The following is a 24,220-nucleotide window of genomic DNA, read 5'->3' as shown; positions in this document are numbered from 1 at the left end:
CCGATTTGCCTTAATGCCCCACAAGGCTGAAAACGATGCTGCCGATGTCGCCAGCAACAACAACAAGTGGAGAACACAACGTGGGCAGGACACTTCCCCCACTCGCCCCCGCCTAGAACACCCCCCCTCCCGTTAGCTGAAATTTATATGCGCCGCATAGTCTAAAAGGGTCGCCTGACTTTACGCGTTGCCCGAAGTGAGAGCCCGCAAATCCCCCAAGCTCCCACACCCACTCCCATATCCAATCCAGATCGCCATCTCGGCCAGCAATTCCCCCCCAAGGAGCAGGGCAGCGCAGAGCAATGGCCAGCAATAGGCAGCAATGGCAACAAGGCAGGACACAACAAGGAGCCCAAGGAGTGGGCACAATAGGGCGACTAAATTCAAATGCGATTTTGATGCCATTGCTGCTTTTCAATACGCCGCCTTCGGGATGGATGCCACTGATGGAAGGGATGGATTCGATGGCAGCCGCCGCCCGGATTCGAACTGGATTTGGTCGAGTCAAATGACGGGGGCACCAAGCGCCATAAATGCGTCAAAGGAGTGCGCGGTGCGAAGGGCAGGAGATGACGGACCAGCTGGATTTTAGCTAGATTTGATTAGTTTTTGGAAATTTCAGATCTAGGGTAAACTTCGAGTGGTTTTGAAAAATATTTTTATGAAGGGAAAAGCAACTATTTACATCTTATCTGTTTTTGTAAGTAAAGCGAATTTAGAAAGTATTGGTTTTTCCCTTAATAGCTGAAACCTATTTGTAAATATGAATATGCAGCATAAGTAAGCATTTCCTTTTGGTGCAATGATAAATGAAGTTGATTACTTACAACGGACATAGCCAACTGCAGCAGTTGATATTGTCGTCTGCTGTGAACTGGAACTGCATCTGCAACTGCATCTGCATCTGCAACTGCATCTGGTGCAGATGGTGGACGGTGATTATCTCGACTCTGGCTCTCCGGTAATCGATGGCCGCCATCACTGGCGGCCTTCTGGTGGGCTCCGAAGAAATCTCTGGCTGAGCCGAAAACCAAAGGACTAAGGGAAGAAAGGAGTTGGTGGCAGGGAGCGGGGGGCAGGGGGCAAGGAGCAGCCGAGAAACGCAAACTGAAAAACTGCAAAAGAAAAACACAAACAACTCGCAGCGCAACAAAAGTTTGCCGATATAAAAAGTGTGGACTGCTCGAGTGGCCGCCACCCGCCACCGGCCGCCCATAGATGGTGGAATAAAATAGAATATACTTCTGGCTTAGCCGCTGGAGGATGACGAGGGGGCGTGGCATGGGAGGAGGGTGCAAGGAGGTGGCAGGAGTAGCACGGTTGTCCTGCCTTGGGCTCCGTTTCTCTGCTCAACTCAACTCAACTCGGTTCGGTTTGGTTTGGTTCGGTTCGGTTCTGGTTTGGTGGTGGGGCAAAGTATATTTAAGTGCTTAAAGTAAAATGATGTCGTACGAACTGGAAACTAAAAACAAGTTAGTATGGTAACTTTTGGCCTAAGGCTAGACACACAAATATATATATATATTTATATCTGTGCAGCTGTCCTTGTGTGTGTCGGAGTGTGTCTGCAATCCGCACAAAAAATCGTTGTAGCGTATCTATGCGCTCGCATCTTTGAGATAGTTTAGCGTGAAAATAAAGTAAAGTACGGTAAAATTGTTGGCAGTTGATTATTGAATCGCTTTAGGTCAAAGCTCAACGGCAGGCCCAACCCAACCCAGAGCAGACCACACCAGGCCAAAACCAATCCCGACCAACTCTGGCAGACAACAGCCAGGCAACAAGGGCCACAGGATTGGGATTCGAGCTGGATTCGAGCAGGATTCGAGGGGTTTTGCTTCGGAGCGGAGGGCAAACAAGTCAGCAACAGCAGAAACGGCAGCAACATGGCAGGCAGAGCAGAGATTAAAGCGTTTATTGATGCGCAGATTGCGCGCATTTTAGCCAGGAGGAACAGGCAGGATGCCAGTACGCCAGGACATCAGCTCCTTCTGCTCCTTTATCCTTGTGTGAGTGGGCGTTGCCGCTGTGTGTGTGGCACTGGCTGTCGCTTGTTGTTGGCGCTGCTTACGCTCAAATTGAAATAATTAAATTGATAAAATGTGGCAAAGATTAAGCGCCGCACTTTATTTGGCTTAAAGGCAGCCGAAAAAAGGAAGCTCCCACTAAGCCAACTGTGGAGTGTTGATTAAATAAATAAACCGATAGCGCCGCCGGCTGTGCGTGCCCTCCATGCCACACCATACCACTCCATGCCACTCCGAATCCGGCCGCCCACCAAATTGGGTAGCTATCTGGGCGGCTCCATGTGTAACAGGTAATATTATTTGTCTTTGGCATTATTTTCAAATCGCTTTTGTTTGCCACCACCTGGCCTCTTGGCCCAAAGCGACTGGCAAACATTTGCCGGCCAAAGTTTGAATTGTGCGGAGTAAATATTATTTGGAATTCAGCATGCAATATGGAAAGCAATTTCAATTATTTGCCCGGCCAATTCAGTTAATCCTTTGGCTGAAGGACCCTTCGGCGGCTTCCGATTTCCGAGAACCCTCGACAAGTCCGCTTTTGAGCACATTTTAATCCATTTAATAAGTCTGAGCAGAGTGCGTGTGAGCCTCCTTGATTTAAATGCTCCTGATGTTGCTGCTGGCTGCTGGATGCTGCTGCGGGGTGTATTGCTGCGGGGTGTGTTGCTGCTGTTGCGGCAGCTCATTTTGTTGATTTGAATAAGTAAGTGGCGCACCCTTTCATTTGTGCCCGTGTTGGGGTGCTAAATTTGATTTACCATTTGCATGCATTATGTGGCTTGATTAAGTTTTGTGGCCACCACATGAACATCGAGCAGCATACACTGCACGTAACTAAATACTATTCGTTAATGAGGGCGGATTTCAGCGCGGGATTTACGTTAAACATTAGAAACTGAAAATCTATTTTCCCGGTATCACTATTACAGCCAGTTTGCCAGTCATTCCCTGGTCGCACAGCCACATTGCGCATACGCCCCGTAATCAGCGGATTCAAAACCAGTCCCAGTTTAAGGTTACTTGTTAGGGTCCAACTCCCGTAAACGGTAAACTGTAAAATGTACGCTGTAGTCCGTAATGACCAGAATCCATCACAATAATCAAGTTGCAAAACAAAGCAAACAGAATCCAAAAAAGCGTTGCCTACATTTGGGCTCCCGCCATTGAAGAAATAGTTAATCAATGCCAAGGAGGAGAGTTGGAGCTGTGTAGCGATGGTATAAGCTTAAATTTGTTACGCCGGCTTATCGAAATGCCAAAATCGTCATGTGTAAGGGGCACATAAGCCATTTGATGACTGTTCGCCGGGGGAGGGAGCGAATTAGGGCGCGGGTGGCCGGGATTTTGCCGCCTGGGATCGACTCGAAATCGACTGGGCCCGGCCTAATGGCGTTAGCCATTTCCGGCACCCTAAAACGTTGCCCGCAAATTAGTTTTGGGCCGCGTTGCTGCCGTGCGAACAATTGAAAAGCCGAAATAGAAAATCTTTTCACAGAGCCAGGAGTTTGCAGTTCGGAGCTCCTAACTCGGAACTCGCACATCCTTCAACGGCGCTGACTGTCGGATGAGAACCTGAGCCTGGACCTGGCTACATCCTGCTCACACTTTAGAATTCATTAAACGGCCGCCTCATTAATGGAAATGGCCGATAACATTTGTGCCACGCTTCGATAAGCGACGCAACCCAAAATCCGACGGCCGTGTCCATTGTTCGACGATCTCGACCCAATATCTCGAAGCGGGGCGCCAAGGAAGGCTCCAGCTTCAGCTTCGGCTTCAGCTCCATAATTCAAAACATACAAGAACAAAAAACACGGCGGCTCGGCCAGGCGGCCGTCAATAACTTCAAAGACCGCAAGTAAATTAATGTTAATTTTATGCTAAAGCCGCCAGCGTCGACGGACCAACACACTGAGCGCATTTCCCATTTCCCAGGCTGGAAAAGCTGGCAAAAATGAGGCCAGCACCGCAGTGGCCGCGCCAATCAACATCATCGTCATCATCATCGGAAAAAGTGGAAGGAGGAGATGCCGGAGGAAGCTCGGATTCTCGATTGGCATTTTGACACGGACGGCGGACGAGCTGAGCCCTCGACGGCGGATTAAGAGCATCAGCATCTTGGAGCGGTAGCCGAAAAATTTAAAATTTATGCCGACTGCGGCACATAATTTAAAAATATCAATCAACTCGATAACGCCGATTCTGAAGGATGCCAAGGAGGGCTGAGATGGGCGGGCTGGAAAAGTACCGAGCCAAGCAGACGGCAACAAACGAACAAACAAACAAACAAGCTCGGCAAAGAGCACAAAAGTCGTGAAAACTTGGTAAACAACGAGAAAAATGGCAGCGGCATAAGGCCCAAAAAACGTTTGCAGCAGCTTTTTAGCCATCGACTCGAGGCTGCTGCAGGACCTGTGGCAAGGATATGGCAGCTGCAAAAGTTGAGACATCCAGTGCCGGTTCAATTGCCACTATCCTTTGCCGTGGCAAAGTCTCAGCTTTTCTCTTTGCCCTCTTCTTTTTTTTTAAGAGGGATTGGAAATGGTGGGGGCTGCTTGGCCCCCTGTTAATCTGGCCTGAGACGCCTCCCATGAAATCCTTCCCGCCGCAGTTTAACCCTTCTCGACTGGGCCATTGGATAATTTGGATACTTCGACAAACTTTGATTGACCTTTTCACTTCATTCGCACTGGTCCAGATAAAGTTTGATGCGAGTTTCAAGATCGTGGGACATATAAAAGTCATTTTCGAACTTTTTAAGGGGAATTTAATAATGTTAAAAGCCTGGTGAAATAATATTGGTTATTTATTAAAACGGAACTATATTCCTTGCATTGAGCAGATAAAGAAAGTAAGATAAATAAATTTAAAGACAGTATTGCCTTTTAATTGGACCCAATGAATATTTGAAATTCTGATCTAGGGGGACAAAACCATTTCCCACAAACCCATGCTTATCCATTAAAAAAGAGCTTTTCCAAAACGGCCAGCCAAGGGAAATCGCAGAGCGGATTGCCGTGAGCTCAGCCAAGGGTTAAGTGTATTAGAGTTGTCTCTTTGCCGTTCTGCTTCCTCTATTTTCCCCTGTTTTCCTCTATTTTCTCCTGTTTTTCCCCGTGTGTCCGGGCACTCATATAGCCATAATGCCAGAAATACTTATTCCCCGATATGCAACAAACAAGCAACAAACAAGCGGCAACAATGGCAGAAAAGCTAAGCCAAGGCCAGAAAAAAAAGTGGTAAACAAGTGGAAAGCGGTGGAAAGTGCTGCCAGGTGCAGTTGCAGTTGCACTTTCAGTTGCAATTGCAGTTGCAGTTGGAGCTACAACCGCAGTCAAAGGGTTCAAAGGACAAAAAGGGGAAATGGGCACGAAAATAGCAGAAAAAAAAACAGAAAAGAGCCTAAGTAGTAGACTTGAAACAGTTTTCCCTTTGCGGTATCATTTGCAATTATGTGGTTAGGCTATGCATGGCAGTTTGATGAGCTCCCAGCTGGAGAAGACTTTAACTGCAGCCATTGTGCATTAACTGGGAGATAAAAGCCTTTCTATGTATCCAAGGATCCCCGCAAGCCTTTGGACCGGCTAATGGAAAAGTGCATTGGAGGATTGGACTTGCTACTGATTCATTAGCCGATTACTCGATTACTGGCAACGGACTCCAATATTTATTAAAGCCAGCCCCGGAGTGTTACTGCAAAATTAACTCAATTTCCACTTCCTTTGTTCTGGAGTTCTTGTGAAACTGAGATGATTTTCACTTCGGCATTTTTCCATTTGGCCAAGACAAACACGACACGAAATAGTAGGGAAAATCAGCCAGAAATATGAGAAATATGAAAATTGAGAATGCAAACACAATTTGAATGCTTGAAGCAAGAGCGAATCGAGCTGAAAATTGATGAATTTTCATCTACAATGCTGAGACTAGAAGGCAAAGGCAAAAGGAGATCCCACTCTGCAGAGTGGTGAATTTAATTAGTTAAGGATGGGCATAAACAAAAATTCAATTCCCCGGATATCCCCAAGAAATCGGTGCTCGACAGCAAATTAATTATACGCCACTTGTATTTAATTAGTTTATTGAATGGCCAGCCAGCACTTTGCAATCAATTCGAATATTTTCATGTGGCTGCAGATGCAGCTGCGATAAATGTGGCAGTCAACACTTCAGACTTGAATTTGTCGGACTTGGGTCGGCACCCGTTTCCTTGCTGCGCTCTTCGGTCCTTCTAACCAGCTCCCGAATCAGATTCTGGTTGTGATTCTGATTTTGTTCCTGGTCTGGTCTGCTCTGGTCCTGGTCCTGGCCATTCAAACGTGCAATCTGAAATCGAAAAATCAAAACCCAAAACAAATTCACTGTCCCGAACGTGTGTCTGTCCGTGTCCATGTCCTTTGCTCCGTCTGTGTGGGCTTGGGATGGGGCCACTCAGCAGAAGCAGTGGCAGGATAACGAATGGAGCCAGGCACAATGGGTAGAAAAGTGCAGTTTGCGGTTGAAAACCGGATATTTTCTTTTCGCCTTCGCTGGCAGGTGAACGCAGCAGCAGCAGAAGCAGCAGCAGCCTGACAAAAACAGCTCGAAGGACGAACGGCTGCAGACGAAGACATGGCTCTCAGGATCAGACGGAAGCCGTTTAAGGCGAGGAAATGGAGAATAGTTCCTTTGGCCTGGCCTAAACATTAGCACAGCACCAGATCACCAGTTACCAGTTTGCAGTAACCAGATACCCAGATGCCCAGATACGCAGATACCCAGATACGAGCACAAACATTATTAATTAACATTCTCCCTGGCTGTCCCTAACAGATCCCGCCCAGATTTGTCCTGCGAAAGTTAATTGAATATCAAGCTAAAAGCGGCTGAGGAAGAGCAGGAAAATCAGTGAAAACCCAGCTGAATGCGAGGAGATTATTAAACATCCCATCCGCTGTTCCCTCTTTGCAGTAACGAAGAGCTAACGACATAAACATCAACCGGCAGCCAATTAATGACAGCTAGCTACAGCGTTTATCGTTTCACTTACAAGCCAATACAGCGGAAAAACCCCTGCATTTTCCACCCACACCACCCCCCTGTTAGCCACCTGTGAGTGTGGCCCAAAGGGCAGACAATGAAAATCAACTAAGCAATTGGCAACTAAACGAGACACCAGCAGCCAGCTCTTCAAGCCGTTGCAGCAACAAAATGGGCCAAGAAAGCGCAGCTGGCTACTGTTTCCAATTAGTTGGCCATGACTGTGGGAAAAGTGTTCGGAATACGGAGAGGGTGAGAGGGGTGGCAGCACACATGCACTGGCTACAAAATGAAAATGAGAAACTGAGGAAAACAGAGAAATGAAAACTGAATTATTGCTCAGAACGAAACAGAAGGGGCGAAATAAGGGGCTACGGCGTTTGGCTCTAACATAAATGTAATGCTTTTATTAGTTATCGATACCAACACATACATACCCCTGGGTGCAAGCTAGTACACTGAGCAAAATGTCTAAGTTTTTACTAAATAGAACTTTTTATGGGAATAATGTCTTGGGCTGTTAAAAGATGAAAGCTTATTAAAAGTATATTTTCAAATATAATTAATGTGATAATTGAACTAAAATACCTTGTATATGAGATAATAATAATAAATAATAATAAAAATTTACTTTTTTACTAAAAAATTTTAAATAAAGCTTTCATATAAATTTGTATACTTTTACATTTTATTTTCAAAGTTCCTTCATGTGTAAGAGCTAGAAAGATATGAAAAGAGTGTAAGCGTGTCCCGCGGGGAGTGGCGATCTGAGGGGGCGGGACTGCGACTCCGGGGAAGACAGCGCTGGTATCCGGCACCAAAGATTTACCAAACATCCGCTGGAAAATACCCCACTACGATTGCGACTGCGACTCCGGCAGCTGTTGTTGTTAGCCAAGTTCGTTGTTGGCAAACGCGATTGCAGCAAATCAGAAAATACTCGCACAAGTGCGAATGTGAATATTGATGCCACGGCGTAGGTATGTTTGGCTTATAATATATATTATTATACAGACATGTGTGTGTGGAGCTGCATGTGTGTTTAGTTGGCATTGCAAAACACAAACACAAAACTTCCATTCTGGTCGTGCTCCGCGAGTCGACTTTAGCCAGCCACTTGGCGCTACTTCGCCCACTTCAGCGCCACTCCACCCACTCAGCGCGCCCATCTACACACACACACACAGAGGCACACCCACACACACACACAGACATGGCCACAGAGCGCTCCTTGCTCGCTTACTTGCTACTTCCGCTTCCGAATCCGTTTTGTGTGCTGTCGCCGCAGAAATTTAACGAAGTCACACGTCGCCAATGCCAGTTCCTCTCGCTCTCTCGCCGAAAAAGCTCTGCCAGCCAGCATCCGAAGCATCCGCGTCATCGTGCCGCTCGTCGGCAGCCTTCGTGCGTCCAGCCGTTTCGGCTCCAGATGGCAGCATCCTTTTGCCGTGCTGGCTCAGTTGCGAATTCAGTTTCGGAGCGTTCGGTGGTGGAGAGCAGCTGCATTTGTGCACTTCGCATCGAACATTCATCGTGATCCCAAGCGCACGAAGTTGTTGTTTTGTTTGGTTTTTTGTCGCCAAATTTCGCGCGATTTTTTCGTGAGCGTGTGTGTGTGCGCGTGCATTTATTTCGCACACTGGCGACGTGGCAACCCCAGGATCTGTCGCCTGTCTTCGCTTCAGACTTCTCCTTCGGATCCTGCGGAGCGGAGCGTACGTATTTTCGACTTCAACTCCGTGTGTCGTGTGTGCCTGTGTATGCCTCTGTGTGTCTGTGTGTGTGGCATACCGGCATACCGTCTTTGTTGTTGGCCACCATTGTAATTGCAGTCAGTGAGGCACTGGCAACGCGGCGTATACTTGACATCTTCGCCGCCAAATTGTGCGATTTCTTCGGCTCCTTGGATGCGGCTCCTTGTGACATTGGCGCGAAGACGTGAAGAGTCCTCAAAATCCGCTATTCCACTGTGTTCGCAATCCATTTGCCTGCTGCCCTGGACGGGCAAACAAATTTTTGCAATTCAATTTCTATTGTGCATTGCCGATGCGAAATGTGCGCATCGTTTGCTGTCAATGCCAAGTATTCCGCATAAAAATTGAAAATTGCATGCAAATTAAATAAATAGAGTTCCGGTGAGGAGCTGAGCTGAGCTGCGAGTACCAGCTGAGATAGACACTCGAGAAGACATCCCATCCTACATGCCCATCGCACATACATATACGAGTATCCTTGCGAAAATGACAGTTGTGAGTTGTGGCTCAGATTTGGATTCGCATGCGGGGCGCAATCAAAGCAAACGTCATTAGCACTCGCGACATCGCCTTCGATTGACAGCGGGAGTTGGAGCAGCGGCAGGAGCAGAAGGAGGTGCAGATCCTGCGGCAGGATTCAGCAGCCAGGAGCAGGCACGAACAACTTTACATTTGCATAACTTCGGTGCAGCTCCAGCGTTCAGATTCCGATTCACAGGTACGAGAAAAACTCCTTACCAAAGTCGATTTCCGTTTCAGCAACCCCTTCAGCCCGCCCGCCCGCACCACATCCCTTTGCAACTTTGCTATCATTTCTATTTTCCTGTTTCTGTTTTTCATACCCGATATCTGTATCCCCACCAACATTTTGCGCCCAGCGCCCAGAAAGGGTAAAATCGGAGAATATTCAGCTCGTGCCGTGGAGTTGGGCTGTGGCAAATCCATTGTGGTGCACTCCGAGGTGGTTTGGATTCGCGGGCTCAGGGCCGTGGATTTACCTTCTGGGTGGCCTGGGAGGTTCTGGCTGGTCCTGAAGGCGATTAAGGAACAAACTCAGTTCGCTTAGCAGCATTTAAGCCCTCTCAGTTTTTTAGGTCAGCTCAGCCCCTCTTGATTTAATGATCCAATAAGGAGCTTCTAGGATGTTCAAATTGAAACCTGTTGGAGTGAATCAAGTTTTTCCGGGGCAGCAATTAGAATAATATCCTAATGTCATTTCGAATGGTCGGGAAATGCTTTTACCATTTTTTTTAAACCACTGCTGAATTTAATATTCATAAGGTACTTGGATGCGTAATAAAGTACTAATTAAATGAAAATGAGAAAGAATAGTGGCACAAATTCTTAAATTCGACTATATCTAATAAAAATTTTAGTTAGGCAAGATAAATTTGCTTGAAAATTAAAATTTAATGATATTTTAAGATCTGAAAACAAAAACTTTAGTACAGTTGAAAAACTCAGTATAATGAAACTGCCAAATAAAACTACTAGTCATTTCCAGAAAGTCTCGTTAGCATTTGATGTGAAGTGCAAGGAATGGTTTTAATTCTTGACCCAATTTAGAGAAAAATCTTTGGTTGCTTTACTAGTTTGGAAAGTCTGTAGTAGTAGTAATTTTCCAATAATTTCCTATAATCTATTATCCACACTATCACCTAAATGAGTCCGTGGAGCACCTGCTCGTCCAGAGCTCCTGACAATAGCATCTCCGATTTGTTTTAGCTTTGCCAGCTCTGCTCTTTGGTTTAGTATCAACTTTACGGCTGCTTCAGCTCCGGATTTCTTGCCCACTCCACTTCGGCTCCATCATGGCCACGTTATCCAACTTTTAGTTATGGCTTTCGCTTTTCGCATAATGTCAGTTTTATTTGGTTTTGGTTTTCACTGACGGGGCGTGCGCGCACTGGGTGGCAGTGGGTCTGTCCTGGCGCAGCAGGGGCGTGGAGGATGGGGGCCAAAGTCCCGTCTCAGATCCATGCCAATGCCCAGGATTCAGGATTCAGGATCCAGGACTCAGGACCTGAGGCCTCCGGCCCCGTGCCCGGCCATTCGGCACCCTTGCAAGATTTATTGTGCCTCATACACTCGTACACACGTACACATAACACCTTCTGCCGGGGACCTTCGTCCTCCGTCCTCCGTCCTCCCTGGATCCCTTTTGGGTCCTTCTCAGCCGCGCCTTGGGTTTCACATCCAGCTCCATCTCGTTCTTCATACATCTGCAGTCCCATAATCTCTACTATTTGCATCGCAGACTTTGCTTTGGATTTTCCCATGGCAATGGATTTAGTTATGGTTTTTCTTACTCTCCCGCTTTCCGCTTCCAGCCCTGCCACCGCCCAACGCCCCGCCCTCTTCCTCCTGCTGTCCATCCGTCTCCTCTCCGGTTGCGCTTTTTACTTCACACACACACACACACTTATACAGTTTTCCGGCAGTCGGACGTTTGTTTTTCCTCTGCCGTTCCGCACACACACTGAGCAAAAAAGGTTTGCCTAGTTATGGCTCAGAAAGAGATGGTAATAGTTGAGTTGGCTGGGCAGGGGTAGCAAGAAGAAGGACGAAAGTCCTGCGGCTAACCGCAGCAAGCGTCCCAGTTGTTGGCCAAGGGCGTCCAGGAATGCGGCTAATGAATAACCATCGTAATCCAAGCTGAAGCCGAGGCGATATGCAAATATGTAAGACAGATTAGCTGATTGTAAGTCCGCGATGGGGAAAACTATGGGGGGTTCTTTACTCGCTTCAGTTTTGATAAGTTATTTTAATTGATTAGTATTTCACCTCTGAATTATTTACTTAAATTACATTACATGCAGCTGCCGTTTGCTGAAATCACTTGAGCTTAAAGTTGATTGCGCTTGCACAATACGATTTGCGAATGTGAGCTTTAAAATGCCTTTGGGCTGCCATTTATCAACGATTTATTGTCGACTTAATAAATTAATTTGGTTCAAGGCTGGGAGGAAAATCTTTCACTTAACCTTGCCAGCATCCGAATTCCAATAATTTCCCAATCCCCAATCCTTTGTTATCGGATCCCCGCACTTTAAATTCCCAGTGACTCCCACTTTTCGGGCTAATGAAATTTGTGGAATTTATTCCTTACTTCTGACTTCATTATCATGTGAGTGCGCAAATGTATGTATATAGTATGCGCCAGGGCAATCCATAAAATTTGATCCCTGATCCATTCATTCCCGACTCGCACGCATGCCACCGTGGCCTTTACGTCCTGCGAATCCTATCGCAACCCATCACTGAAATGGCCACCGCAATGGCTCCTCCAGCCCGGGCTCCTTCTTTTTGGCCCGGTGTAGTCGTAACTCGTTCGCTCAGATTTGGGGCTCCTTGAGGAAGCCCCGCAAATGCGAAAGCTCACACACACTCTCACACACAAGGGGGTGGGGGAGGACTAACAGGATATCCCATAAAACGGAAATGGCATTATCCTCGCACATATTGTTGTGCGGATTTTAGTTTTTATTACACCAAGCAGAGCGCGGCTTCTGGCCGTGAGAAGCCTCACGGGCTCCTCCGCCGAAGCCCAAGGAGCTGGCGAAGGAGCAACTGCGGCAGCATAAATATCATTTGTGTCTGTTTGTGTGATACATCAAGTAGTGACCCATTAGCCCCCTCGCACCAACTGAAGCCGCACCCACATACCGCTCACCTGGCGGTTGCAATTTATGGCCGGACCCCTGAAAACTCCACACACTCCTGTGTGAGAATTGCCTGCCAAGGTGGATGGCTCTACGCTAATAGGGTTCCAAGCCATTGTTTTTGGATGCGACGTGCTGCTGGGTCACGAAAAGGAGGCGGAGGAGCAAGGATCTGATCGCTTTCTACATTGCGGGCAAGATTTATAATACCACTGGCCAAAAACAACAAAGGCGTCAAATGGCCACAGAAAATAAAATAATCTTCTTAATTCAGGAGTGTTTTCAGTTCACATAAGTAGTTTGCAGGAACATTGTTGTACTCTACTTTGGAATACCATTTTAAAAGATGCAACAACGAACTTATCCTACCACTGCTACTTTGTACATTTACATGAACTTCAGATCACTACAATACTACTAAAGCGTACTCCAAACTATTTTATAATTTTGTTTGTTCAACATGCCTAATAATAATTTAAGTGTCGAATGCATAGTTAAGAAGCAAATGGTCAGAGAAGGTTTTGGGGATTGCAAAACTACTTTTGACCACTGCGCATCGGTTTTGCTCGCAAGTTGAACGAGTTGCACTAATCCTCTTTTTTGGTAATTTTTCCTAAGTGTTTTCCCCGACCCCAGGACTCCTCCTCGGCCAGGTCCATCGCTCAAACAAAAACCGAAACCCCAAGCAAAGCAAGGCAAAGCAAAGCAACCTAAACAAACACTTGAGGTGTGTAAAGTTAGCCAAGGCTGCGTTTTTGCTTGGCTTCGTTTTTGGCCCACATTATGTGTGTGCGGTGCGGTTGGAGATTTTGGCTTTCAGGACTTTGGCATCGGACAAGAAAACTCCGTCCGTCCGTCCGTCCGCAGTCCGCCGTCCAATTGGCCGTCTTTGTATCTGGCTTACTTTGCTTTTGTGCTTAATCACAACACGCACATTTACATATTGGTTTTGGCCAACTTGAGCAGTCCTTTAAGATGCCCGTCCAACCCTTTTTTACCCATCGCTGGTTTATCTGCTCGCCTTTGTTGTTTCAATGTGGTTCAAGTTCAGCTCACCGCCGGGGGTCCGTGGGTGGCACTGGTCGGAATGGGTGGCATGGGTGGCATGGGTGGCATGGGTGGCATGGGTTCGTTGCGCTGGATGGGTCGGTGTGTCAGGCTTACGGTTAAGTAAACACTCAGCAAGAAGCATCCGCACACACTCGGCAGGCGGTCGCCTCCCTGGACAGCCATTGCTCAGCCGTTTGCGGCCAGGCATTGTTTTCACTTTCCATCGAACACGAGGGCGACACCCAGCCAGCCACCCAGCTCCACCCACAACCCAGAGCACAGAGCCCACCTTCAACCACTCCACTCCACCGCACCCAATCCCAGACTGTCTCTGAGCCTGTCTGTTTGTCTGTCCAAGTGTCTGGTTGACGGGCGGCTGTCCTGTGCCTTGACTGCTTCATAAAACATACAACAAAATCTGAAATTGATGATGGGCAGTGATTGTGGAAAGTTGGCAGTCAGTTAAATTGGGTTCCTGCCTTTCCTTTTCGGCCTAAAAGGAGCATGCGGAGCAGGGGGGGTGGGGTGGGGGAGGATCAAGCTAGGAGCAGGGGAGCTGTTGCGTTAATTGCTTTGTGAATGGTGTCCGCCTTGGCCGGAAAGTTAACATTTAACTTTAGTCTATTCGGGACTTTAATCTATTTATAATTGAGGAATGCATAAAGCATGTTAAATACGAACTTACACAAATTCTACTTTGTTATGCGTCCTAATCGGGCTGGTCTTCTGCTCGGAGGACTCACTTGTGGGAGCGTTTTGCCAGCCAAGGGTCGCCAGCCATTGTTTTAAATGTCGGATCACAGTGGGGGTGCTTTTTTGATGGGGGATGCTCGGATGGTTGGCTTCGAGCCGTGGAAGATGGAGTCCCGGTGAGGTAAAGGCGACTCACATAATTTGCATAACTAATTTGTGGAAACTTTGGGCATAGGAAGTTGTTGAAAGTTCCTGAAGGAGCAGCTCCCGGAAAGGAACAGGACCAGAAGGAACCGATGCCAGGAGCTGCATCTCCACCGCTCAACTGCTGTGGTTGCGATGCAGAAAAGTGCTTAATTCTTTTAAATGAAAGAGGAGGGGGTGGGCTGGCTTCCATTCCAAGGAGCAGGGCATTCGAAAATCTGTCCTAATTGAATACATGAGAGCATAAGTTAGCAGTGTGGTACTTTGATATCAACTTTGATTGCTTTATGGCACTTGAGCGTACAATTTGGCTTAGCTGGCAGTTGCTTGTTGTCCTGCTCCTGGCTCCTTTTTGGCCATTTGGGGCCATCGTGCCGAGCTTGGCTTTTTTGGCTGCCAGCTTGAATTTCAATTCGAGTTTGAATTCGAGCAGCTTGCTCGGCAATAAATGATGCTGATTAATGGGGGACTTTTGGCCCGGCAAGCATGCATAATTAAGCTCTGATTAGAGTCACATGGAGGCGAGTGAAATGCGCTTGGCCAAGGAATTTGAAGGGGTTTCCCACCGAGCGTTTAGCCTTTCGGCCACACTTAGTTAAGTGGAGTTGCCAAAACTTTGCTCGGTTAATTTAAAGCATTTCCCAAAACACAATAAAGGTCCTCAGACAATTTGTGCATTGGACTTGCCCTTCGGCTTATCCTTCTTTTTTTTTTTGCTTCCAAGAAATCCCACATACTGTCAGTCAACTCCATTCATCAAATTCGCTCTTAATAATTTATTTGACTGGCTTCTTTTTTGTGGCTGGCGAAATTCTTTTGCGGTCATAACTCATTTGCAAAAATGTGGCAGATGAAACATTCATGTTGACTGGGGAATTTAATTTTTCTTCAAATTCTCTGGCTGCCAAGACGGTCGGAATTCTTCGATCTCGGGCGCCGGGCACCGAGCGCCTTTATTGCGAATCCAATTAGCATGGAAATCTAGGTCTCTGGGTCTCAGTCTAATGATGCCCTGCAAAATGAAATTTACCGCAGGCGCCCAACAACCACTGCCCATCGAGAAAGGCAACCAGCAGCACAGCAACGTGACCAAAGTCCAGTTAAGTGGGTTGGGATCGGGATTGGGATTGGGCTCCGGCTTGGGTTCGGGCATGGAATTTGGATTGGGGATGGTGATGGGGGCAAGGGGCACGGGGTGCCAAATGTTGGCACACTTTATGGGCGGACGCGCCACATGGCGTATACGTAAGCGTAGCCAGCCGTATGGGTAGCATTTTAACAAAGTGTTAAACTGAGAATTTTATCTGCTGTTCGGTAATTCACAGCTCAGGCTCCAAGGAATACCCGCCCACACAAAAAACCCACCAACGACCTAAACTAGCCAAAAAAATAAAGTAACGAAAAAAAGTGTTAATTTCAGCGCTGCTCCGTGAGCTAAGTTAACATTACGTATACGTACGGTTGGCCAAGTGCAGCAATCCACAACGCTGTTTGCCGCTGCCCACTGACCTCGGCAATTACTCCACGCCTTTATTTTAATTACACGGCAAACAAAAGCAATGAGAAGTAAAAACGGCAATGCCAAGACAGACAGCCCAGGGAAATGAGGTGGGTGGCCGGGTAAATAAGGCATCATCGAGAGAATGGGAATGAGATGGTTGCGAAGCAACCAAACCAGAACAGCGCCAAAAATTAGGATATAATCCCGGGGGCATAGTTTTAATTCCCAATACAAATATCACTACACGAAAGTACAACGTGCATAAATTTCAATGACGTTGCTGCTTGCTTGTGTATTGCGGGTAGTTGAATCTTCTCCGTCCTCCGTTCTCCATCATCCTTCGTCCTCATCCTGTGACTCTGCTGCTGGCTCAGCGCTCCTGGCTGCTCTTTGCTTCTTGGCTGATTCTCCCTGCTCCCTGTTCCAGTCCCCTGAACCTTCACCTCCACCCAGCTGCCGCCACCAGCAGGTTGCCTTCACAATTATACGCACAGTCACACACCCAGTCAGACGGTTGTGCACTTGGAGAAAAAGTTAAGTATTTTCAGAGTTAATTAAGATGAATACAAAAGTTTCTCGCCTAACTTATGAGTTACAAATTTGCCGAATGAATGACGGTCAGGGAATGTAACATAGTATAACTGCATTTCTTTACCCAGATTTCTCAAAGGTTGGTTGTTAAACATATATATTATGTCCTGTAGCTCAAGGATCCCTGTTTTCGGTAGCATAATTGTTAATATAAAAATATAGGTTTATTCTTGCGAAACCTAGAGTTATCTTTTATTGGAACTCTATAAATAGCTTTGAGGAGAGCTTGTCCAGCACGTGCCACGGCTACCTATGGCTAGACCATTGTCTAAGGACTTAAGCTGCCTTTTATGACAGGACTCAGTCGGCATTGTGCAATTATAACTGATTGGGGTTCATTAGCATGTCCACTTGATTTTGCGCCGTGTAGAGCGATTCACAGGCAGACAGACAGTCGCCGAGGGAGCGCCAGAGACCGATAACAACGCTCATTTAGTTGTATGCGCACTCAGTCAGTGAGTCAGTCAGTGAGTCAGTCAGTTAGTCAGTCAGTCAGTTTGTCAGTTAGTCATTCAGGCAGTCAATTGAAGATGCTGGTTGGATGGCCACCACCAAACCACCTCGGTTGGAGGAGCACCATCACAGACAGAGCCATCGGGGCAGACACAAACACAGACAGACATTACTACGGGCCTGACTTTGTGGCATTCGCGCTGGCTGCTCATTTAAATAAATAAAGAAATCTGGAGTAACTTCTTGAAATTCCAACACATTCCATATCATTACTGGAGGAGGCCACAAAAATTTCCTCAATCCTTAAATGTGGCATGCCCCCTCCTAACTCACACACACACACACACACCAACATACAAGGCAGTAACATCAACGTCAGCGCCGCAGTCGTAAAAAATTGTAACGGATGTTGCGGCCATGTACACACAGACACAGTCAAACTTACCAACACACACACACATGTGCGGAACAAAATGGAAACGGGCAGCCAAGAGAGAGAAAGTTGGGAAAAGCTTTCTCTCGTAACTCTGGCAACTGCATCGTGCCTGCAACAACAGCAAAAGTGAATTGAATCCTCGGCTCTCGGCGGCTGCAGTTGCCCCTGTTGCGGTTCTGGTTGCCTCTGGTTGCTGCTGCTCCTTGGACTCTCTCTTTGCGAGCGGTGGTGTGGCAGGATAACCACCGAATGGGAACAGTAACTTGGCAGGATCCCTGGACCTTGGGGCGCATAGAGGGCTATTTTATTAGAAAGTTTACCCGAAAGTTAGTTTGCGAGTGAAACAGACCAGAATTGCGGCTGGCAAAATGCTCGAGGGCGGGGGCCTAATGACCCCCTCTCCCAAAAAGAGGGGCGGTGTTTTCGAGGGGGGTCCCCAAATTGCTGAAGTTTGCTGCTGCAACTAACTGAATGATTGATTGTCATTCCTGGTTTATTCACATTTTCACATCGTTTGCATTTTTTGTACTCTCGGTTCTATTTTTATTCTATTTGTTTTTGCACCCGCTTCTGTGCCACTTGATGATTCTGCAGTTTTACACAGTGCGGTGTGTGGATAAGACTTGATAAGTAAACTTCACCTAATGATCGGAGTTTGCGAATGCCGTAAACTTCAACCTCTGCTGGGATTCAATTATTTACAAAGTTACCAGCTCATATCTTGGACTGCAAGTGCTCTTGGTTTATCAAAGAACTATTAGGTTGAAAACAATATGCACAGAAGTCCAAAGAAGCCAATGATAATCAGCTGAGCATTAAGCTATAAAATCCACTAGATGGCTTCCTAATTATTCAACGATCTGTAAAGTAAACATTTATGAAGTACATCCAATCTGACAGCTGACTTATCCTGCAAGTCTTTTTTAAATAAGCCTCTTATGTTAACTTTAAAAGTATGCGCTTATTTGCCTGACAAGCCTAAGCCGACAGCTTTTTCCTTAAATCGCACGTTGTTCCTATTAGGATTTCATAAGCGAAACCATCTATCAAATGAAGTGACAATTGCAAGTAAACCTTAATTAAACAGTGAAAACTGTCAGCACAAATTTATAATTTAATTTAAAGTGAGTGCAGGAGTACATAAACCGTCTCGCCTGTAAATATACACATATATGGCCGTATTAAACTGGGGAGTGCCCCGAAAACTAGTTGTGCTAAGAAGAAAAGCACGTTCACTTCGTGCACATTTGAAATTCCCATAAGGGTTCTTTAGTGTTAAGATTTCCGTCATAGTTTCCCGGCATTTTCCGGAGTCCGGAGATTCGCAGGCCGCCCCCCCATCAAGCTCGTCTAGCTCTCAGAAATGAATTACCCACTCGGATTAGGGCAACTTTTTATAATCGTAATAATAATAATAATAAGGCAGCCAGCGCCAATCTGCTTGGGTCTCGTAAAAAAGCCAAGCCAAGCGGGCAAATCCTGCCGGATTCCTGTCCCGGCCCAAATACCAAATACCTCGATTAGCCGAACTAACCAATTTGGGGGTTAGTCCCGCGTCTCCTTATATGGAAATAAGTCCTTCAATCGCACATATGTATGAACTGGAGTCCCCGAACTCCAGCCACATTCAGCTCGTAAAGTGGAGTGGCGGCTGGGGGAGCGCAGAAACGCAAGAAAAATGAAATCAAAAACAATAACTTGTCTCCTGACAGCATTCCACAAGAGCCAGGACACGCCACGCACATTTGCCCCTCTGCGTCCTCCTCCCTTTCGTCTGCCCCTGTTTTGCTTTTCGCATTTTTCGCTGCTTTTCGGGACCCCAACTTCGACTGCTCCTCCTTCGCTTGACATCTTCGTTTGCCTCGCTGTGTGACGGTATTTTGTTGTCCTCGCCGTGCACTGAGAGAAAATATTTGATGCGCAATGTATTTACGCGATTGACAATGTAGTACTGCATGCCATAGATTTTGATTGCTAGATGATATCCTAAATATCTCCATTCTTATGTGTTATAGATTTTTGTGTAAGAATGCTACTTCAGTTAAGTTCCTTTAATTGCTTGATTTTATATGATTATCTTAACTTTGAAATATTTCATTTATATTTACTTCGCTCGCAGGATTTTTTATATGCAAGCTGGTTCAGTTATAGAATTATTTTCTGACTAAATCTATATTCATATATTATTTCCCTCAGTGTAATCGCTGCTGTTCTTGCTGCTGCTGCCGCTTTCTTTAGAAAAATGTTATTACGTGCCGCTTGCGCCTGGCGCTGCCAACTTATACAGTGCGGCTGCCTATGCCCAGACACGCTCGCCCCTACCATCCCCTCCTCGTCCTGGAGCCTCCCCTCCTTCGCCGCCCTGCAACCGCCCACAAAGTCGCCAAGCTCCTCGCTTGATTGTGTTGTTATTCAGCTTTTGTGTCGCCTCAGACGGTGTGTGTGGGCATGTGTGTGTGCGGAACTACACATTTTTTCGATACTCCGTCTTAATGTTATCGTTGTGGCAGGACTGCTCCTTCAGCTGCTCCTTCGCCTTTGTCGCAACAATTTTATTTGAAGCTGCCACTTTTTGTTCCCTCTCGGCTGCTACTGCTGCTGCTTCATTTTTATACACAATTCCACTTTTTTATGGGCATGGACGTGGGTGCAGTTCGTCCTTCCACGCCCGCCACTCCACACACCCCCCTCGAGATCGTCCTTCATGCGAGTCTCGATGGTATTAGGGGCTAATATTTGTAGACTTTTTCAGAGTTGATTGAGTGGCACGCACTGGCAAGCACATATGTCGGATGGGAAAGTGGTTTTGGGCAGCGTGGATGGGTGCCAGCGGGTGGCTGGGTGGTTTGGGTGGCTCATGGCTCCTTGTGTACATAGCTTGGCCCGCCTGCGGCTGGGAGCGCACTTGTCCCGTGTCCACAGCGCTGTTTTCACAGCATTTGCTGTTTTTAGTTTTCCCAGATTTTTGAATTGATTACGATATCAATTATGTTTGCTTTTGGCCACCGACATTGTTTGCTTTGTTTGTGCGTGAAATTTGTGCGTCCAGTGGGCCAGTGGAGCAGCCCAACTCCGCTCCGCTCCCCTCGCCACCAGCTGTGATTTGTGTTTATCCTAATAGAATGGAACCAACTTTCGCTCCGCTTCCTTTTTGGTCCTGGCGCGCTGCGTTGCGAAGGACGCTCAATTTTGGTTTCCGTTCGCAGCTCCGGTTATTTGCGCCCGAAAGTATGCTTTGTCTTATGCATGTACGGGTGTATTGCATTGTGGTCGTGCTTTCAACACCCCCCACCGCCCACCCCCTCAGCTGCGTGTGCGTGGGAGTGCGGCTGTTGTGCGCGTAACTCCGTTGATTTGGCTGCCACTGCTGCCGCCGTGCCCCGTCGCATTCCATTGCCGTATTGTTTTGTAAAATCGAGCGCACAGTTGGCGGAAACCCACGGACTACGTAGTGGCGCCAAGCGGAAGGGATTCCGCTGTTGCAGCCGGTATGCAGATGCACTGGGCGAAATTGGGGAGCTTTTTGCTTGCGATAGGAAATCTAGTAGACCTGTTGACCCAATCCGTTTTGCGATAAAATTACCGCTTTAATCGTTATTGTTAGTTTGACTGCTTAACTAATACTATTTTATTGCATTATGAATGCATTATTTATCTCAAGACTTTCATTATTTCTAATACACTATCTTATATATGACTTGATGTGTCTGCGAATAAGCTAAGCTTGAGAGACTTAACAAGAATAACTTTTTTGCAGACAGCATAAGCATACTTTGAACAACATATAAGCTTTTATGGCATTTCATAATCTACTGCACTTGAACAAAAGTGCCTAATGTGATGATAATAATTACCATATAAATAATGCATGATAAGTGCATGATTTAAAGTTGTTAGTTGCAATTAATACACAATCATTTTTGTTCAAATAATTACTTTTAATATACATTATATTATATATAATACATGCGTTTCGCGCAGTGCACTTGTGGCTGATCGGGACTAAAGTTGCGGGTCTTTTGGGGGAAGGGGGGCAATTACGCAGCACGGATAGGCAATATTAAAGTTGTTGCTGTTGCTGCCGCTTTGTTGTTGCCGCCACCGCAGCGAAAATTTCAACTTTATTTTGAGCTATCTGCTGTCTGCAGTTATGCAAATATGAGAAATTGCATTTCACGCAGCCAGCAGGCAGTCAGCTGGGGGAGAGAGAGAGACGGCTGCACTGCTGCAGAAAGAGACGGCAGCACAATAAAGGCAAAGAAACAAAAGTATATTGGAGTTGCTGCTGCTGCTTTTGCTGCTTTTGTCGGATTCGGATTCTGATTCTGGTTCTAGATGGTAGTTCAGTTCAGTTCAGTTCTCTACGGTTCGGTTCGCTTCGGTTTGGCTTGGCTTGGTTTGGTTTGGAGCAGTTGAGTTGGAAAGGGTGGATGGTTATTCCCCGGCAGTCGCGACCCAACTCATCTGCTCACTCGTGTTCTTCTGCGGGAAAACATAGGCGGAAAACTTTTCGCATTATTTGAAAATACAGCGCGTGCGATGCGATTTTCACTGCAAATTGCAGAAGAGTTTTGCCCCATGTTTTGGCATTGGCTTGCCACCCGAAACCTCCCGAATCCGCCCGACAACCCCACCATCCCATGTCCCATTTTGTCCTGGCCCAATCCTGCCCAGATCCAACTGGCATCGTCTTTCCTGGGTGGCTGGCTGTGCGGGTATTTTGCCTGTTTCCTCCTTTGCATCGGCATCGGATGCGGAGGAGGATGGAGGTATGGAGATTGGGATGGGGAAGGAAGGGTTGCTCCTTCGTGTTCGGTCTTGTTAGGTATCATTGTGTAATGTCTGCTGGCTGCCGAGCATTTGCACATATTTTTCACAATTTAAAATAAACGAGAAGTAATTTAACTGCTTGCCAGCAGACACTACCGACCGACTGGACAGCATGCAATAGTTGCCACTCCTCACCAGCTCACCAACACCATCGAAGCATCCCACTATCAGGGGGTGAAGGGGGTTGGTGCCTGCCCCAAAAAGTTCCACCCACTTTGCTGGCAGTTGTGATGATTGCTGGAGGCAAGTTTTTGGGCAAGTTAACAAAAGAAAATGTGCTCCTGATGTGAGGACTTTGCAATTAGCCATTCTAATTTGATGCTTTATACATATGCACGAGTGTGGCCGTGTGTAGGTATGTAGCTGCATGTATGCATGTGTGTATCTCCGTGTTCGGGGTAATTGAGGGAGTAAACGGCTCGAAGGATGGAGACTTCAGACTCGGCAGCTAACCCCTGAAGTCAGTTATGCGCTTCCAAATTGGTTTCTTGCTGCAGATGGCTTAGGCCGGGACCAATATGAGTGTGGTTTGGTTCGGGCCAGGATGGTCAGGATGAGTGTTTAGGTTTTCGGGATTATTTAAGCTTCATTCTGGTGAGCTTATGATATTTAAAGTGCTAGGCTTCACTCAAATACCACTTGCAGTGCAAATTGGAGAGGGCTCAGAGCGATTTCAATTGGGAACTTAAGCTACTTAATTTCAGTTCAATATTTTTGTTTAACTGCTTCTAAGATGCTCAATAATTGAGAAGCTTATATTTTTAATTATTATTGAAATCAACAAAGAGTGGATTTCCATCCAAGCTTTTCAATTTGAAATTTATCCTTGCAAATTGAGATTAATTGGGCTGTATATTTAATTGGAAATAACTATATCGCTTGATTTTCCTAATACATTTTATATTTGGTAATTTTAAATTAGGGGTAATTTAGAGCTATTTAATGCACCCTTGCTGAATAATAGTTTTAATTTCATTTGATAATTGGGAAACTACAGACATTCTGCTCATTGATCAAGTTATTCTTGCTGGTAAATTTACTCAAAAATGACTAAATTTAGTTTGCAGCTCATTCCGTGATGTCTTTGTTGGTAAGTGCATAACTAGAAAATAATTGAAAGACCTTCATTAAAGCAAACCAGACGGAGGAGGAAGTGGGATGAGGAGGGGGGATGGGCCACCAGAAGCTGCAGGAGATGCCGGCGAGCATTTGTAATAAATTAGCTCGGCACGGAAGCAGTTTCTGTCATTGCCAGCTCGCCGTTTCCAGATCTTCTGCGGCGGAGTCTCGAGCGGTTTCCAGTTGGCCCATTCAGATTGTCATTGCACTAATCACTCCTGGCCGAGGGAATTTCACGGGGTGCTCCGGTTCTCCACTTCTCCAGAGAGAGAGAAACTTAATTTCTAATTACGCGTGCTATTTGTCAGCGTTTTTTCGGTGTTTTTGCGCCTTTGTTGGGCAGGCGAATCTCCTCGGTTTCTGGTTTCTCCACGGCTGAGTAGGGGAAATCTTGTTCCGTTCGCATCAAACAGTCGGGGCATGCCTCATTTCCAATTAACAATAAATCCGTCGCAGTCGAGACGGCAGGCGAGAGGGAGAGAGACGGAGAAATATACTATATAGACGCATACATATATAGAGCCCTGGCCAACTGAGCGTATGAGTAATTTAATTTTGCCACAGCTTGGCCTTTGCTGGTACAACTGGTCAGGAATACCAGAGAAAGCTAGAGATTGCAACAGCCAGCAGGCGAACGAGATGGATAGTGATAGATAGACAGAGAGGGAGCTAGAGCGTGCGAAAAGGACGGGGCAAGAAACTGCACAGTTTACGCAATTAAAATTGTTGCCAGCGAATTTTCCAGCATCGTTGCAACTAGCACAAAAAAATAGAAAATCTGAAGGAGGAAAATAAAAATGGGAGGCTTCAGCCGTGCCAAGCCGGCTTCTTCCTCCTCTTCGTCATCTCCTGCCCTCTGCTGCGTCCTTCGTCCTGGCTGT

General features: G+C 46.5%; 1 protein-coding gene across 1 annotated transcript in view; it reads left to right on the top strand.

Moving 5' to 3' along the window:
• The first annotated feature begins 8,527 nt into the window (after nt 1–8,527).
• Nucleotides 8,528–24,220, top strand: part of LOC6612627 (lachesin) — a 44,564-nt gene continuing 28,871 nt past the window's right edge. The window contains exon 1 of the mRNA XM_032722278.1: nt 8,528–9,518. The gene's annotated coding sequence lies outside the window, so the exon portion shown is untranslated. The remainder of the gene's footprint in view (nt 9,519–24,220) is intronic.

Source organism: Drosophila sechellia, chromosome 3R, assembly GCF_004382195.2.
Source record: "Drosophila sechellia strain sech25 chromosome 3R, ASM438219v1, whole genome shotgun sequence".
NCBI lineage: Eukaryota > Metazoa > Arthropoda > Insecta > Diptera > Drosophilidae > Drosophila > Drosophila sechellia.
Note: the sequence above shows the minus strand (reverse complement) of the source record. Positions and strands in the feature narration are given on the sequence as shown.